This window comes from Pristiophorus japonicus, chromosome 13, assembly GCF_044704955.1.
Source record: "Pristiophorus japonicus isolate sPriJap1 chromosome 13, sPriJap1.hap1, whole genome shotgun sequence".
Lineage (NCBI taxonomy): Eukaryota > Metazoa > Chordata > Chondrichthyes > Pristiophoridae > Pristiophorus > Pristiophorus japonicus.
The window spans coordinates 164,138,042-164,157,929 of NC_091989.1; the positions used below are offsets into that span (position 1 = coordinate 164,138,042).

A 19,888-nucleotide genomic window follows, 5' to 3' on the forward strand; every position below is an offset into this window, starting at 1 on the left:
GGGTGGAGAAAAACTGGGAGAACAGAGATTGGAAAAAGTGTGTAGAGAAAAGGCTGCTGGTTGCTGGAGGGGGAATGCAGCTGGAGCAGTAGGAAAAACAGTTTGGGGTCAGTTCTTGAAAGGGCTGCTGGCTGCTGGGGGGAAAGGAGCTGAGAGAGTTTTGCAAACTTTGATTTTGGATGAGACTAAAAACCCACGAGCCAACCTCCTGGTTAGTAAGTGCTGTTGGCAGCAGGTGCTGTTGTTAGCCCTGAACACACTGGACAGGGTGAGAATAGCCGAAGCATCAGGCTGGGGCACGCAGAGCTGTGCAGACCTGGACACCTGGTTCAATAACCTGGATTCACAGCTGTAGTCTGACGATAACCGAGAGGCAAATAGAAGAAACCGATGCAACATTGAGGAGGAAAACCGAACAACAACGAAAAACCCACCCCAGAAGGACCCTGAGCTGAAATGAGTGCCCCCAGAACCCCGGAGTTGATAGGATTGTGAATATAGCCCAAACCCCCTCACAGACTCAATTTAGGATAGGAATTGGTAGGAAAGGTGGAAGTGGGAGGTGTGGTTGTGTGTGAGTGGGATATTTTAACCTCTTGTTTTCCCCTTCCCTGTTGCGAGATTTTTCGGGTTGTTGAATGAGATTTTGCCATTACTGCTATTTTATGACCTCTTCCTATGCCTTCTATCTTTGTGTTTGCTATTCTAAATAAACAACATTAGCCATTTTGTACTCTTACCCACTGTGTCTGGTGCCTCATTACTCATCCATCCTCATAAAGCGCACGTACAGAACCCAAGGGGAGTGTAGATTCGAACCCATACCGAAAGCTCCCCTTACGATGGAGAAAGCACAGGAGATGCAGCAGCTGGCCGACAACCATGATGTGCGAGGGTTTTTCATCACAGTCAAGGCCACCTACGGGTCAAACACCCAAGGCCCCACCCCACTGCTGGCCAAGAAGAGGGAAACACTCATCAAGGACACCGAGACAGTCAGGGCCCGCTGGAAGGAGCGCTTCGAATATCTCCTCAATCGAGGCTCTGCCTTTGACTCGAGTGTTCTGGACTCCATCCCGCAGCATGATACCCGTCACCACCTCAGTGAAACCCCAACATGGCACGAGGTAGAAAAAGCCAAGACAGCTTAAAAACAACAAGGCTATGGGTGCGGACAGAATCCCTGCTGAGGCATTGAATTATGGCGGAGAGGCACTGCTAGCGCGATTACACGACCTCATCTCTCGCATCTGGAGGGAGGAGAACATACCGGGAGATCTCAGAGATGCAGTGATCGTGATCATCTTTAAAAAAAGGAGATAAGTCCGACTGCGGCAACTACAGAGGAATCTCCCTGCTATCGGCCACTGGGAAAGTCGTCGCTAGAGTCCTCCTCAACCGTCTTCTACCCGTGGCCAAGGAGCTCTTCCCGGAGTCACAGTGCGGATTTCGTCCCCTACGGGGCACAACGGACATGATTTTTGCAGCGCGACAGCTACAGGACAAATGCAGGGAACAGCGCCAGCCCTTATACATGGCCTTCTTCGACCTTACAAAGGCCTTTGCCACTGTCAACCGTGAGGGTCTATGGAGCATCCTCCTCCATTTCGGATGCCCCCAAAAGTTTGTCACCATCCTCCGCCTGCTTCGCGATGACATGCAGGCCGTGATCTTTACCAACGGATCCATTATAGACCCAATCCATGTCATCGCCCCAACCCTCTTCTCAATCTTTCTCGCCGCCATGCTCCACCTCACAATTAACAAGCTCCCCGCTGGAATGGAACTAAACTACAGAACCAGTGGGAACCTGTTCAACCTGCGCAGTCTCCAGGCCAGGTCCAAGACCACCCCAACCTCTGTTGTCGAGCTACAGTACACGGATGACTCCTGCGTCTGCGTACATACAGAGGCTGAGCTCCAGAACATAGTCGACGTATTTACTGAGACATACAAAAGCATGGGCCTTACGTTAAACATCTGTAAGACAAAGGTACTCCACCAGCCTGTCCTCACTGCACAGCACTGCCCCCTAGTCATCAAGATCCATGTTGCAACTCTGGACACCGTGGACCACTTCCCATATCTCGGGAGCCTCCTATCAGCAAGAGCAGGCATCGACAATGAGATCCAACACCTTCGGCCGCCTGAGGAAAAGAGTTTTTGAAGACCAGGCCGTCAAAAGTGCCACCAAGCTCATGGTCTACAGGGCTGTAGTAATACCTACCCTTCTGTATGGCTTAGCGATATGGACCATGTACAGCAGACACCTCAAGTTGCTGAAGGAATATCAACAATGATGTCTCCGCAAGATCCTACAAATCCCCTGGGAGGACAGGCACACCAACATCAGCGTACTCATCCAGGCTAACATCCCCAGCATTGAAGCACTGACCACACTTGATCAGCTCTGCTGGGCAGGCCACATAGTTCGCATGCCAGACACAAGACTCCCAAAGCAAGTGCTCTACTCGGAGCTCCTTCACAGCAAACGAGCCAAAGGTGGGCAGTGGAAACGCTACAAGGACATCCTCAAAGCCTCCCTGATAATGTGCGATCCCCACTGACATCTGGGAGTCCCTGGCCCAAGACAGCCTTAAGTGGAGGAAGTGCATCCGAGAGGGCGCTGAACACCTCGAGTCTCATTCCGAGAGCATGCCGAAATCAAGCGCAGGTAGCGGAAAGAGCGTGCGGCACACCAGTCCCACCCACCCCTTCCTTCGATTACTATCTGTTCCACCTGTGACAGAGCCTGTGGCTCTCATATAGGACTGTTCAGCCACCAAAGAAACAGGAGTGGAAGCAAGTTTTCCTCAATTCCGAGGGACTGCCTATGATGATAATGATGATGAGCATCTTGCAAAATCCACAAGTCACAAGATGGTATCATGATTTTCAAACACCAGTGAGAGCAAGGAAACCTGACTCAAGAGCAGCAGTATAGCTGTGTTGAACATTAGGCTGAATTCACATTATACAACAGCAAGTTAATATATTCATACATTGTTTAATACTCTTCTTGTTTATTAGTGATAATGACGATCGTTACAGCATGTATTTGAAGCAAGAATATTCCCAACAGAATATTTAAAAGATGACTCGTTTCATTTTTGGCACATAAATGGATTTTATTTTTATGATGATTAACAGCTAATTGAAATGTGTGGAAAATGGTCCATTTAACATTGCACGAGGCATTAAATTATAGTAAATGTGCTGGAATAAGTGAAAAACAGACACAAATGCATCAGATGGAATTACACAAGGGCACATATAATATGATTCATAGTTCTAGTTTCTGCAAATTATGTTTTTTTAAATCAGTTAATTTTATTATTTAGGAAACATTTAATTTTTACCTTTTGGGAATGAAAGTGGTGGCTTAGGGGCATGCATGACTGTAACTCGTTTTCCTAATTAAACAGATTTAAACACGCTGAGAGAATTTGTGTGTCGTGTTGGGGAGGTGCACATTTTAAAAACATCGGTACCAGTCATTGGGCTGAAGTAGGGTTTTGGATTGCACTTAGTTTAAGTGTATGCAACAATTTGTTTTCAACACAAAGAGCACAACAGAGGCGTTATTTCTAGGCAAAACTATTCTAATTAGTGTTCTTAAAAAAAAACATTGATAAAGCAGAGTAATTTCAGTGTCCCAGAGCCAACATCCTCAGCGACTGTGACAGGGAAACTAGTGAAGTCATAATTAGAGTCACAGTACCTGTTTAAAAACAAAGCCAAAGCTGTATCCATCAAAAATAATCTTTAAAAGAACCAGGGCTACATTCGGGCAGTGAAACAGCAACCATAGATGAGATCTGTGATGCCAAAATGGACTCCCTCTGGCAGAAAGCTTTCTTCTCATTAAGGCTCTGCATACACATAGAACAGGGACTGATGTTTTCTATCATGCTTGGGGCCCGAAATTCATCAGGATGTAAGGTCCGCCCATTTCTGCGTGGTATTCCAGCAGTGCGTCGTTCAAAACCGCCGGAATACCGCTGAGACTGAAGAGTGCTAGTTAGGTGGAATTTTTTTCGACGGTATGCGAGCGGTGTGCAGCGGGCGGTATGCAGTATTATAGTCGATCAAGATCGACTTTCTTGTCGATGGACGGGGCGGCACTGCACTGCTTTTTTTCACAGATGCTTTTCCCCCACGATTTCAGGGGTCAGGGGTTACTTGCACATGTGCAGAGAGTTGAAGTCAAAGGAGAGAGAGTCTGAAGGAGCAGCAAGGTATTCGAGGGTCAGTTGAAATAGAACCCAGTTTGCATGTGGTGTTTGCTGTCATTTGAACCTCCGCAATTTTTGGAATGTGGCGGATAGTTTGAGAGGTGCAGTGTTCATGGCGGAAACATGGCACTGTCGTTCTAGGAAGACGCAGAGTTGCATGGAATATATGTAGCATAGAAACAGGCCATTCGGTCCAAGCAGTCCATTCCAGATTAATGCTCCACTCGAGCCTCCTCCCATTCTTCCTCATCTAACTCTAACAGTATAACTCTCATTTCCCTTCTCCCTCATATGCTTATCTAGCGTACCCTTCAATGCATCTATACTACTTGCCTCAACTACTCCCTAAGGTACCGAGTTCCACATTCTCACCACTCTCTGGGTAAAGAAGTTTCTTCTGAATTCTCTATTTGATACCTTGGTGACTATTTAATATCGATGGCCTTTCTTTTTGCTGTTCCCCACAAGTGAAAACACTCTCTCTGTATCTACTCTTTCAAAACCTTTCATAATTTTAAAGACCTCTATTAGGTCACCCCTCAGTCTTCTCTTTTCTGTGCTGTATATTCTGTGGTTCTGGGTCTTTGAAGATTGTGCTTCTTGGGTTGTCTGCCACATTCTGGAGGTTGCGGAGTTTCAGATGACGGTGAACATTGTGTGTAGACTGTGTTCCATTTTAAAAACATTGTCAACCTGTTCATCCTTTCCTGATGGGTATAACCTCGCATTTCATCCAGTGCCTCTGTATCCTTTTTATAATACGGCGACCAGAATTATACACCGTACTCCAAATGTGGTCTAACCAAGGTTCGATACAAGTTTAGCATAATTTCTCTATGTTTCAATTCTATCCCTCTGGAAATAAGCCCTCGAGCTTGGTTTGCTTAGTGATTTGTGTATTTGTACTCCCAGTTCCCTTTTGCTCCTCTACCCCATTTCCATAGTGAACAATCTTTTTGTGGGAGGAAGGTAGACTTTTGTCACATTTCTGTCTCAAATACAAGAAACAACAAAAATTAAACCTCTCTCCAGTAACTTTCCTCTCTCTCTCTGAAAATATTTCCACAGTTTGGCATGAAGTTTTCCTAGAGACAGTGTCAGATATCCTTGGTTATTGAGACAGAAAAGTTTCTTATTTTCCAAGTAAAATGTGACCTCCTTATTTTTCTTACCAAAATATAATATGTAACATTTATCTATGTTGAAATTCATTTGCCAATTATATGTCCATTCTGCAAGGTTATTGTCTTCTTGCAATTTGTTGCAGTCTCCTCAGTATTAACCATCTCCCCATCCCCCTCCCCCCAACAAATTTGGTGTTGTTCGCAAATTTAGAAATTGTGTTTTTGATTCCAAAGTCTAAATCGTTAATATAAATTGTGAACAGCAGTGGTCTCAGTACTGATTATTATGGGACCCCACTTCCCACCCTCTGCCACTCTGAATATTCCCTACTCTCTGCTTTCTGTCTTGTAGCCAGTTAACTATCCATTCTGCTACTTGTCCCCAGACATCACATGCTCTGACCTTATTCATTCGTCCATTATGTGGTACCTTAGCGAAGACCTTTTGAAAATTTAGAAAGAAGTGCACTGTAAATTAGTTTAGAGGGGCTGCGCAAGATGACAAGTTTGAGGGGGTGCCCGTGAATATGGATAGAAATGGAGGGAAAGGTTAAGAGAGGTCAGAAGGGGAGTGAAGTCAGAGGAGCATTATATCAAACTCATCAAATTTTAACTTCAACTTTCAATGAAGCCTGAGAGTTCCATAGTATGCACTAATATGGCCCACAAAGACAAAAATCTTGGACACTGCAGATTTCGGGTGTCAGCATCAAGCATGCCCAGGTCAGCTAAAGATTAGTGCAGGTTTTTAATTCCTACACTTCCAACAATACTTCACTGGCAGTAAGTGTTTCAGGCGTCTTGAGGTGTTGGAAGGCGCTATATAAATGCAAATCCTTTCCTTTAAAATTTACTGTACTCAGTATCAACCCCAACCTCCTCTCCAAGCCAATGCATCAGTGTGCCACTTATAGCCATCCTGTGGCCTCTGAGGTGAGACTGGCAATTAGGGGGAGCTTTGTCCTGTAGGCCCGTCCCACCAGGAACGAGACCGTGACCACTCAAAACTAATTTTTTTGCAGGATCCTTGCAGCTAGTAGACAAACTTTCATCCCATCAACCTGGGCTGGATATGAACTCAGGTCCTAGAGACGACAAGTCCGTATGTAAAGCATTTTGTTTTTAATAGAACTTGTAGCTGCTTTGAACTAGGAACATTTGCAAATTCTGTTACAAAAAGCGGACATGGAAATGTGCAAGATTATGGAACAAATTACATCCAATTAATCCTAAAGCAATTCTGAGTTAAGTTTATCAGGTACAGGAGGAGTGCTGTGCTGTGCCGTACCTCAGAGCAATCTCTAGAGCCGGGATCCCATAATACTTGAGGTTTAAGTCCAGAGCTTTCTGCAAGAATCGAATGGCAAGGTCACAATCCAGCGCAGCTTGAAGCATTAGTTCTGTGTGGTGGGGAAAACAAAGTTAATTTCACAGTGACCAACTCCAAGTCCTGCCCGCCACACACTCCCCTTTAACATAATGAAGCTTCTGCATTGGCAGACTTACTTCCTTGCCCCCATCCCCCACAATGTCCACACCCCAAAATGTCGATTGCAGTGCAATTCCAAAGCTTAGTACCCCACCTCTGAAAGTGGGAAAAGTGAATGTGACACTTACTGCACCGATTGCATACATGATCATGTGAAACAGCTGCTTGGTAATGTCAGTATATTATTAATTGTCAGTATATTATTAATATGTTATTGGACTAGTAATGGGGAACAGGGACAGAGAAGAAAGATCTTTTAACTTCCTGTTACATTGCCCCTATCTCTCACACTGTTGAGAACACATGTTTGTGACGGAGGAGCAGCGAGAGATTGTGGCGGAGGTGCGGCAAATGACGGTGCAGGGCCCGGAATTGCCGAGGGCCCAGGGGCAGCACGGGTCAGCCCACACTCCGATATATGTGCGCACTAGGTCCGTGCAGCAGAGCAGGTCTCCAGTCGCCCTGGTTAACCCTTGCCACTGGATAAAGGCCTAGCTCTGTCAAGCCCGTGTGGTGGCTGATGTGCAACGGCCACCACACGTTAAAAAAATCCACGCACAGGCATCTTCCATCCCTGGAGTTCAGGTCTGGAACATCAGGTCCTCCATTGAAACATCTATGAACTCATCCCTTTTGGTGTGGAAGCAAGTCATCCTCGTTCAAGGGAGCACCTATGATGATGATAGTTTACTCTCGAATCCAGAGTCAAAAAATATTAATAACAAATAATAATTATACAATATCAAGAGTAATAATAGATATTTTATATATCAAAAATCATATAATAAATATAATGGGACAGAAATTCCGTTGTGTATGGACCCGGGAAGGCATCACAAAAGCCGGTTTTCAGCGCACAATGCGCACGTGCTGAAAAACGGCTTTTCCGATCGGTCAAGCTGGAGCTTGACAGATCTTCCATATTTCGGCAGCCAGGACATTTGCAAGGGCAAGATTGCAGGATTCACCCATATCTTGCCCAGCAAATGTCCTCTAAACTCTTCCGCCTGATAAAAGCAGGTGCATAGCCTACTTTTAGAGGCATACGAGTTTTAAAACACACTTAAAACATAAAAAATAAAATTTAAAAAAACACGTTTTATTTAAAAAAACCCTGCCCACTATGTTAAATTTATTGTAAAGCATAATTTTAAAAACTTTTTTAAATATTGGAAAACATTTTTTTTAAATAATACATAAATAACTTTGATTTAAATTAATGTTAAATATGTAGTGTATTTTTTCTATTTTTTATTAATGTTTTGTTTGTTTGGGGGGGGGGGGTTCTCATTCATAATAATGGGCACTCCAACTTACGGAGTTCCCATTATTATGAATGAGAACATACTTTACCCAGAGCCATGTGACTCCACCTGCACACGTCCTGATGTGCACGCGCTGCGATGCGCAGTCAGTGGAGGCCTCAGGACCGGGAACTCACATGGGCGCAGCAGCTTCAGGTAAGTGCGCATCTTTTTTTAAACTTTTTTACCCGATCGCCCGCGGGAAGCAGCCGACCGGGATTTCTGGGCCATTAAATATAAATATAATGGAAATGCTGAAAAATAAATCAAAACGCGGGAACATCGAGAAGGACGGAACGTTAAGTTTTCCCGCCTTCGATGAGACGGAGCTACCTGCCCTGCTGGAGAATATTATCGAGTGATACTCCGACTTAATGAAGGGTGGTCGTGGAAACACCGCCCCCTCCCCCTGCCCCCTTCCCACAAAGGAGTACAACATAATATGGGATGAGATCGGGGAGGCTGTGTCCTTCACAAGTACCATGGTATGCACCGGGGAAATGTGTTGTAAAAGATGGAACGACCTGGCGTGGGTAACAAGAGTAAGTAATTTTATTTATACACCCCCCATGTGCCATGTGCCATGTAAATGTAGGTTCAGTGTCACACAGATGATGTTATTTATCCCAAGTTTACGGCGATGTAGTTGTGCTTTCAGGCAATGACAAAAGGATCAATGCAGTGTTTTGATGTGTGTGTGTGTGTGTGTCTGTGTGAACCTGTGTGTGTGCGATGTTAAATAGATTGAAAATTTTTACTTTCAGTTACTTCACTTTCTGCAGAAGAAGACATCTGCAATAGCAGCGGATCAGTGGTGTACAGGGGGAGGTCCCACAACACAAGAACCACTGACGGAGATTGAGAGCCGTGCCCTGTCGCTGGTCGGGGATAGCAACTGTGCCACCACCGGCATTGGAGCTGACCCACCCACACAGGATGGTCAGTTCAATACAATCCCCGGTCTGTGTTGTGGTCCTGTAATGTCCTGTAATGTCACTGTAATCTTGGCCTCATGTAATATAATGTAAGTTTATTGCACTGTAATGTTGGGTTCGTGATGTACTGCAATGTTGGGGGCATGTAATGCAATGTATATGTATATATGTATATATGTATTGTCTGTCTGCGATATGAAGTGCAGTAATACAGCAGTGGTGGACATTTAAATAAAACAGCGCTACTTCACTGTACTCAGGTACTCATGTACTCATGTAACCCTGACCTCTCCCCTAGTGCCAAGCATGTTTAAATGTTGTTTTGTACTTCCAGACTTGGAGGATTCAGACCAGACCTCCACAGAAAGACCAGACGACAGACCCACTGCCTCCACCTCTGGCGTCACCCAGCCCTCTCCCGACTTCACCCCTGCCAGAGATAATGAAGAGGAAGAGGAAAAGCAGCTGATCCTGGAGCCAGTGGAGGTGGAGGTAGGGCTGGAGATGGAGGAGGATACACCAGTTCCATGTGGGCCAGCTGGAACATCCTTCACCATCAACTCTATATTCATGGGATTCCCCCATGCCTCCTCTGATTCTGCAGGACCAAGTAGTGCGCGGCAATGCACCCCCAGCGTTGCGACGCCTTTGCCACAGCGACAGAGGCTGGTGCAGAAAAGATCAGTTGCTGTAAGACAGATAGGCGCGTACCAGGACATGGTGCATCTGTCACAGGCCAGGGTCGACACAGGTCAAGAGCTGCTCAAGGCCATGGCTGCAAAAGCCGCAAACATCACGGCGCTATCAGAACGACAGTCAGAGGATATGTTGCGTCTGATCACCGCGATGGAGCGAACTGCCGACTCTGTTGACGCCATGTGGCAATCGACGGGATCGGGGCATGGCACGGAATCCCCTCGTGCCATAGTAGTCAAGTCGACAGCATCTGAGGGTGGGGAGCTGACATCATCTTCCAGCCCTGAAGCCGTGCCTTCCACATCACAAGCTTCTCCTGAGGCCCCATTCATTGTGCCTGCAATGTCTCACCCCCAACGACAGCAACAGCACTTGGGCTGCACTGCTGCATGCCGGCTTGGTACCACCACGGGGAGGTCTGGGCTCAGGGGCAGTGGGAAAGGGAAGGGTGGGAGTAAGAAAGGTGGGGGGTGGGTGAGTTCCAAGAGCGGTGGAGTATGCGGTCGAGGACAGTAAAGGGTGCTTTGTTGTAGTCAAGTGTTCATTGTTCATTTAAAATAGTTGAAGTTTGATTTTTTAAAGTTTATTTTAAGTTGTTAAAGGTGTTACAGTTGTAAGTTTTATCAAAGTTTTATAATTGTTGTATATATTTTACATAAACTTTTCAATTGAATTTAAGCACTCTTGTACAGTTTTGGGGTAACAGTCATCAGGGTCCGAAAACACAGCTCTCCACATTCAAGCAAAGCGTTCATTTATGAGCTGCTGATATAACAATTTGTCAATGGCGTATGCTCTACGTGCCCGCTGCTGTGATGTTGGGGGGGGGGGGGGGGTGGTGGTGCCATGGTTCATCTGGAAGCTCCTCCTCATTCTCCTCCCCCTTATTTTCCTCTTCTTCCTCCTCCGTCTCCTGCACTCTCTCCTTAGGTGGTCCCGCAGTCCCCTGTGGCAATTCCTGTCCCCGCATGATGGCTAAATTATGCAACATGCAGCACACCACTGTGAACTGAGCAACCTGCTCAGGGTAGTATTGTAGCCTGCCTCCCGAGTTGTCCAAGCATCGAAAGCGCTGCTTCAGCACTCTAATTGTCTTTTCGATAATATTACGTGTGGCTATATGGCTCTTATTATATCGTTGCTCGGCTTCTGTCTGAGGGCTCCGCGGGGGGGAGTCAAGAGCCAGGTGGCGAGGCCGTACCCTTTGTCCCCCAACATCCAGCATTTATCTTGTGGCTCAGACTTCAACAGGTTAGATACAGTGCTCTCACACAAGATGTGCGAATCATGGATGCTCCCTGGAAAGTTGGCATTCACTGCCATGATGCACAGCGTATGGTCGCAGATGAGCTGTACGTTGAGGGAGTGGAATCCCTTACGGTTTCGGTACACCTCTGCCTCCTTTAATGGTGCTTGCAGGGCAATATGGGTACAGTCAACAGCACCCTGCTCCTTGGGGAAGCCGGCAATGCGTGCAAATCCCAAAGCCCTGTCACTCTGCACCTACCTGGTCATTGGAAAGTTTATAAATTCCATCCGGGGTGCATACAGTGCTTCGGTTACCTGTCGAATGCAGCGATGAGTAGTGTGCTGAGAAACAGAGCATATGTCCCCAGCTGATGCCTGAAAATAGTTGCATGCATAAAAGGAAAATGTTGCAGTCAGTTTCACCTTGACAGAGAGTGCAGTAATGTTGGTGGTACTGGGTTGCAGGTCTGCCTTAATGAGCTGGCAAATCTCATTGATCATCTCTTTTTGGAAGCGCAGCCTTCGAATGCACTGTCGATTGGTCAGGTCCAAGTATGGGCGCTTCTCCCTGAAAATCCTTTGGGGGTAAGGCCTCCTCCTCCTCATCAGTCTGCGACCTCCTCCATTACCCTGATAACTCTGCTCAATAAACCTTCTCCCATCTGAATCCTGCATTAGACAGGTAGTCAGCAATAGAGGCTGAGATAGTACACGCCCCAATCTTTTTAAATCTCCAGAATCTCCTCAAATATCCTGAGATAAATGCAAATGATTTTTCAATGAAAAGAATATTAACTGAAATGCCTTCTATGTTATTAAGTTACTCAGTGCCAATAAAAATACCTTTCCCACTGTAAATTGCACTGTAAAGTCACTGTTCACCTCAGAAATACTGAGCTGCTGCTTTTGCTGACTGATCCCGATTTCCATTTGGCGGCACCAAGCACTACCGCCCATTCCCGTCCACTTAAGATTGAGTAAAACCACCTTTTCCAGGACGGTATGCAGCTCCGGCGGTATGTCAGCGTTATGTCATCAAACTTGCATTTTTGGGCGGTATGCGGGCGGTTCTACATGGCGGCCGGTGTGCATACCGCTCGGCGGTATGTCAATGATGAATCTTCCGCCGAGCGGTATGTCGGCAGTATACGTGTTTTTTGACCAAAGTTGCATTTTTAGGCGGTAAGCGGGTGGTAGTGGGCGGTATGTCGATGAATTTCGGGCCCTTAATGACTTACTCGTGTAATAAGCGTCAGAAAGCTATGAACATTCACTTGTTCTTATTGCTCCCTTTATCAAGTAATCCCAGGCCTTCTCTAACAACCTCATGTTTCTTGTACATGTTCTGCTGGGGCAAAGGTTTCAGAGTGGAGTTATAGCTGTGTGTAGTACCTTGAGGCTCTGTCCACTATAAACAACAGTAGCCCAGTTAATCTGTTCTTGGGAGATTATGATTTTAGCCCACTTAAATAAAGAAAGACATTGCTAATAGTTTCACCAATTTAACACTGTATTTTTAAGTTGTCATATAGGCATGGCTTTAGCAACAGTAGTAAATGCCAAAATGAGAACAGTTTATCTGCATGTACCTTAATGCTGTTGTTTTTAGATTTGCTGTAGTGATTTCATCACGACTGGCAAGCCCACATTTATTACCCACACCGACTTGTTCTGAGAAGTTGATGGGTTTATTCTACAGCAGTGTTTTTTTACCAAGCAGCTTTGTAGGACCCTTCAGAGAGAATTAAGAGTCAACCATGTGGTGTGCAATTGGAGTCTTGTGTAAGTCAGGAGTGGGTGAAACATTCCCTTCCCTGAGGACATTAGGGAATGAGTTGTAGGTTTGCAACAATACGGCAACTTTCTGAAGCTAGACCACAAATGATCAGATTTATTGAATTCAATTTCACAACTTGCAATGGTGAGATTTAAACTCATGGGGGTGAATACAAGAACAGGGAGGTTATGCTTGAACTATATAAAACACTAGTTAGGCCACAGCTAGAGTACTGCATGCAGTTCTGGTCACCACATTACAGGAAAGATGTGATTGCACAGAGGAGATTTACGAGGATGTTGCCTGGAATGGAGAATTTTAGCCATGAGGAAAGACTGGAGAGGATGGATTTGTTTTCTTTGAAACAGAGGAGGCTGAGGAGAGACCTTATTGAGGTGTATAAAATTATGAAGGGCCTAGAAAGAGTGGATAGGAAGGACTTACTTCCCTTAGCAGAGGGGTCAACAACCAGGGGGCATCATAGAAACATAGAAAATAGGTGCAGGAGCAGGCCATTTAGCCCTTCTAGCCTGCACCGCCATTCAATGAGTTCATGGCTGAACATGAAACTTCAGTACCCACTTCCTGCTTTCACGCCATACCCCTTGATCCCCCGAGTAGTAAGGACTTCATCTAACTCCCTTTTGAATATATTTAGTGAATTGGCCTCAACTACTTCCTGTGGTAGAGAATTCCACAGGTTCACCACTCTCTGGGTGAAGAAGTTTCTCCTTATCTCGGTCCTAAATGGCTTACCCCTTATCCTTAGACTGTGACCCCTGGTTCTGGACTTCCCCAACATTGGGAACATTCTTCCTGCATCCAACCTGTCCAAACCCGTCAGAATTTTAAACGTTTCTATGAGGTCCCTTCTCACTCTTCTGAACTCCAGTGAATACAAGACCAGTTGATCCAGTCTTTCTTGATAGGTCAGTCCCACCATCCCGGGAATCAGTCTGGTGAATCTTCGCTGCACTCCCTCAATAGCAAGAATGTCCTTCCTCAAGTTAGGAGACCAAAACTGTACACAATACTCCAGGTGTGGCCTCACCAAGGCCCTGTACAACTGTAGTAACACCTTCCTGCCCCTGTACTCAAATCCCCTCGCTATGAAGGCCAACATGCCATTTGCTTTCTTAACCGCCTGCTGTACCTGCATGCCAATCTTCAATGACTGATGTACCATGACACCCAGGTCTCGTTGCACCTTCCCTTTTCCTAATCTGTCACCATTCAGATAATAGTCTGTCTCTCTGTTTTTACCACCAAAGTGGATAACCTCACATTTATCCACATTATACTTCATCTGCCACGCATTTGCCCACTCACCTAACCTATCCAAGTCACTCTGTAGCCTCATAGCATCCTCCTCGCAGCTCACACTGCCACCCAACTTAGTGTCATCCGCAAATTTGGAGATACTACATTTAATCCCCTCGTCTAAATCATTAATGCACAATGTAAACAGCTGGGGCCCCAGCACAGAACCCTGCGGTACCCCACGAGTCACTGCCTGCCATTCCGAAAAGTACCCATTTACTCCTACTCTTTGCTTCCTGTCTGACAACCAGTTCTCAATCCACGTCAGCACACTACCCCCAATCCCATGTGCTTTAACTTTGCACATTAATCTCCTGTGTGGGACCTTGTCGAAAGCCTTCTGAAAGTCCAAATATACCACATCAACTGGTACTCCTTTGTCCACTTTATTGGAAAATCCTCAAAAAATTCCAGAAGATTTGTCAAGCATGATCTCCCTTTCACAAATCCATGCTGACTTGGACCTATCATGTCACCATTTTCCAAATGCGCTGCTATGACATCCTTAATAATTGATTCCATCATTTTACCCACTACTGAGGTCAGGCTGACCGGTCTATAATTCCCTGCATTCTCTCTCCCTCCTTTTTTAAAAAGTGGGGTTACATTGGCTACCCTCCACTCCATAGGAACTGATCCAGAGTCAATGGAATGTTGGAAAATGACTCTCAATGCATCCGCTATTTCCAAGGCCACCTCCTTAAGTACTCTGGGATGCAGTCCATCAGGCCCTGGGGATTTATCGGCCTTCAATCCCATCAATTTCCCCAACACAATTTCCCGACTAATAAAGATTTCCCTCAGTTCCTCCTCCTTAATAGACCCTCTGACCACTTTTATATCCGGAAGGTTGTTTGTGTCCTCCTTAGTGAATACTGAACCAAAGTACTTGTTCAATTGGTCTGCCATTTCTTTGTTCCCCGTTATGACTTCCCCTGATTCTGACTGCAGGGGACCTACGTTTGTCTTTACTAACCTTTTTCTCTTTACATACCTATAGAAACTTTTGCAATCCGCCTTAATGTTCCCTGCAAGCTTCTTCTCGTACTCCATTTTCCCTGCCCTAATCAAACCCTTTGTCCTCCTCTGCTGAGTTCTAAATTTCTCCCAGTCCCCAGGTTCGCTGCTATTTCTGGCCAATTTGTATGCCATTTCCTTGGCTTTAATACTATCCCTGATTTCCCTAGATAGCCACGGTTGAGCCACCTTCCCTTTTTAATTTTTACGCCAGACAGGAATGTACAATTGTTGTAATTCATCCATGCGGTCTCTAAATGTCTGCCATTGCCCATCCACAGTCAACCCCTTAAGTATCATTAGCCAATCTATCTTAGCCAATTCATGCCTCATACCTTCAAAGTTACCCTTCTTTAAGTTCTGGACCATGGTCTCTGAATTAACTGTTTCATTCTCCATCCTAATGCAGAATTCCACCATATTATGGTCACTCTTCCCCAAGGGGCCTCGCACAATGAGATTGCTAATTAATCCTCTCTCATTACACAACACCCAGTCTAAGATGGCCTCCCCCCTAGTTGGTTCCTCGACATATTGGTCTAGAAAACCATCCCTTATGCATTCCAGGAAATCCTCCTCCACCGTATTGCTTCCAGTTTGGCTAGCCCAATCTATGTGCATATTAAAGTCACCCATTATAACTGCTGCACCTTTATTGCATGCACTCCTAATTTCCTGTTTGATGCCCTCCCCAACATCACTACTACTGTTTGGAGGTCTGTACACAACTCCCACTAACGATTTTTGCCCTTTAGTGTTCTGCAGCTCTACCCATATAGATTCCACATCATCCAAGCTAATGTCTTTCCTAACTATTGCATTAATCTCCTCTTTAACCAGCAATGCTACCCCACCTCCTTTTCCTTTTATTCTATCCTTCCTGAATGTTGAATACCCCTGGATGTTGAGTTCCCAGCCCTGATCATCCTGGAGCCACATCTCCGTAATCCCAATCACATCATATTTGTTAACATCTATTTGCACAGTTAATTCATCCACCTTATTGCGGATACTCCTTGCATTAAGACACAAAGCCTTCAGGCTTGTTTTTTTAACACCCTTTGTCCTTCTAGAATTTTGCTGTACAGTGGCCCTTTTTGTTCTTTGCCTTGGGTTTCTCTGCCCTCCACTTTTCCTCATCTCCTTTCTGTCTTTTGCTTTTGCCTCATTTTTGTCTCCCTCTGTCTCCCTGTATAGGTTCCCATCCCCCTGCAATATTAGTTTAACTCCTCCCCAACAGCACTAGCAAACACTCCCCCTAGGACATTGGTTCCGGACCTGCCCAGGTGCAGACCGTCCGGTTTGTACTGGTCCCACCTCCCCCAGAACCGGTTCCAATGCCCCAAGAATTTGAATCCCTCCCTGCTGCACCACTGCTCAAGCCATGTATTCATCTGCGCTATCCTGCGATTCCTACTCTGACTAGCACGTGGCACTGGTAGCAATCCCGAGATTACTACTTTTGAGGTCCTACTTTTTAATTTAGCTCCTAGCTCCTTAAATTCTTTGCGTAGGACCTCATCCCTTTTTGTACCTATGTCGTTGGTACCAATGTGCACCACGACAACTGGCTGTTCTCCCTCCCATTTCAGAATGTCCTGCACCCGCTCCGAGACATCCTTGACCCTTGCACCAGGGAGGCAACATACCATCCTGGAGTCTCGGTTGCGTCCGCAGAAACGCCTATCTATTCCCCTCACCATCGAATCCCCTATCACTATCGCGCTCCCACTCTTTTTCCTGCCCTCCTTTGCAGCAGAGCCACCTAAATTGCCATGAACTTGGCTGCTGCTGTCCTCCCCTGATGAGTCATCCTCCCCAACAGTACTCAAAGCAGTGTATCTGTTTTGCAGGGGGATGACCACAGGGGACCCCTGCACTATCTTTCTTGCACTGTTGGTGAGAGGGGAGCGACCTGTCAAAAGCCCAGCGGGAGATCGAGAGCCAGCGGCAGTTGGTGAGAGGGGAGCGACCTGTCAAAAGCCCAGCGGGAGATCAAGAGCCAGCGGCAGTTGGTGAGAGGGGAGCGACCTATCAAAAGCCCAGCGGGAGATCGAAAGCCAGCGGCAGTTGGTGAGAGGGGAGCGACCTATCAAAAGCCCAGCGGGAGATCGAGAGCCAGCAGCAGTTGGTGAGAGGGGAGCGACCTATCAAAAGCCCAGCGGGAGATCGAGAGCCAGCGGCAGTTGGTGAGAGGGGAGCGACCTATCAAAAGCCCAGCGGGAGATCGAGAACCAGCGTACCGGTGCAGCTACAGCGGGAGAGAAAGCAAAATAGAAGTAGAAAGTAATCAAAAAGTGACGTCACAGCCAATGTGGTAAGTGATTGGCTGGTGATTGGTGAGTAGCTTTTCTTTTCTTTTTTATATCAGTAAGTGAACTGCAACATTGTTATTACCAATTTAAGGGTATCTAAGGTTAAGACATGGCAGGAAAGCTCGGCCATGTGATATGCTCCTCCTGTACCATGTGGGAACTCGGGGACACTTCCGGTGTCCCTGGGCGCTACGTGTGTGGGAAGATTTAAAATAATTGGTAGGAGGTTTAGAGGGGATTTTAGGGGAATTATTTTCACTCAGAAGGTGGTGGGGGTCTGGAACTCACTGCCTGAAAGTGTGGTAGAGTTAGAAACTCATGCCACGTTTAAAAAGTACTTGGATGTGCATTTGAAGTGCCATAAGCTACAGGGCTTCGGACCTAGAGTGGGAAAGTGGGATTAGGCTGGATAGCTCTTTGTTGGCCGGCTCGGACACGATGGACGGAAATGGCCTCCTTCCGTGCTGTAAATTTCTATGATTCTATGATTTTAACTTTATGTAATAGTGTAATATTGGTGATAGTGAATTCGGCATCTATTTTACATCTCCTGATTTTTATTTCCATTCCATTCAATTGGGCTGTCGATTTGCTATCACCCACTTTACACTATCCATAAGCAACAGTACTGTACAGTCCGAGAGATCCTAAGGGGCTGTTTCACATATACAAGGGAACGTGGCAATTTTTTCATCCCCTTCACTTAAATATAATGATTGATGGTAGGGGATAATTCCATGGGAACCAGTGACTTTCTGGTACTATTGTTCAAATATGCATTTTTCATGTGTGAGCCTAGAATGTGCACAGCGGCAGGCTCGACAATTAGGGGGTATCAAAGCCAAGTGCAATGCTCCTTCCATGTGATGCCCACATTGACACACTTGCCAACAGGTGAAAGACAATAATGATCAGAGCAGGAATCCTGGTCCAGCTTCCTCTGAGGCTGATTATAATACTCAATCCCTGTCCTGGCTGAGAGCAGCTAACGTCTAGTCTGTGCCTTTTAGCTGCATACTTACGATCTGAAAAGCATGCAAATCCCAACCTTGTGAAGTATAATAGCCCGGTTATTTTTTTGGGGGGGGAGGTGGAGAAATCAACAATTTCAACTCCTTGGAAAATACCATGGTTTCTCAATACAAAGATTTCTCTTCAATACGAGCAAAAGCTCGCATTCCTATCTATCTGATGTTCCTCAGACAGATTTAATTGAGAGGGGTCTGTACAACTTTGGTTCCACATGTTACTCTCATTCTATTTTAATGGCTGAATTGTTTATAAACTTTAAACGCTCCTTCAAAAGATCAATTTAGAGCAAATTTGCTCAAATTTGACATGTCATGTATCATACACATATTTGATATATGACTTGTCAGATTTGAGCAAATTTGCTCCATACAGGCTTTTGAAGGGAGTAGCTGAAGTTTTTAATATTTTGTTAATAACAACATAGTCAGAGAAAGGAAGGAAGACTGCATTTATAAAGCACTTTAAAAGGAGTGAAGGATCAGATAAGGGCTGAGATACATAAATATTTAAAAGCAAGAGAACGTTATAAAGCTGTAGGTCTTGCAATAGGAGTACATTATACTAAACATCAAAGCAAGGCAAAACCTGTACAAATTTTTTTTATTTTTTTTTTTAAATTCGTAGCCAATCGTTCCAATTCTTTGTCAAATCACAAACGCCAGAGGTCACCTTGCACATGCCAAGGATCACTCTGCGCCAATGCTCTTAGCCAAAAGGCCTAGAGCCACTGCACCGTTCCTGGAAGTACTGCAATACCAGGTTCGTGCCATGGAGGTGGATGGGTCAAGCCACCCCACCCACCTCCTGTTTCCAAAAAAGCAAGCATATACCTTCCTGACCAGGGAGAAACCACCCGGAGGTCACGGTGGCTGGTCAGGTCAGTTGCGCATGATCTTAGCCAAAAGGCCGAGAAGCGAAACCTGTACAAATTATTTATTAGAGCACAGTTACAATATTGTGTCCAGTTATTTAAAAAAATCTAGGCTGACGCTCCAGCGCAGTGCTGAGGGAGCGCTTCACTGTCGGTGGGGCCGTCTTTCAGATGAGACGTTAAACCGAGGCCCCATCTGCCCTCTCAGGTGGATGTAAAAGAAGAGCAGGGGAGTTATCCCCGGTGTCCTGGCCAATAAATATCCCTCAAGCAACATAACAAAAAAACAGATTATCTGATCGTTATCACATTGCTATTTGTGGGAGCTTGCTTGTGCGCAAATTGGCTGCTGCATTTCCTACATTTCAACAGTGACTACACTTCAAAAGCTGTAAAGCGCTTTGAGATGTCTGGTAGTCGTGAAAGGCGCTATATAAATCCAAGACTTTCTTTCTTTCTTATTTGCACTTTGTTTTAGGAAAGATGTCAAGGCCTTGGAAAGGGTGCAGAAGAAATTCACTAAAG

The 19,888-nt window shown here is 45.6% G+C and overlaps 1 non-coding gene across 1 annotated transcript; it reads right to left on the reverse strand.

The window, feature by feature from the left end:
• Positions 1 to 19,214: 19,214 nt before the first annotated feature.
• Positions 19,215 to 19,410, reverse strand: LOC139279098 (U2 spliceosomal RNA). Its single transcript, XR_011596403.1, has one exon. It is a non-coding gene; the product is annotated as a U2 spliceosomal RNA (small nuclear RNA).
• Positions 19,411 to 19,888: the final 478 nt, after the last annotated feature.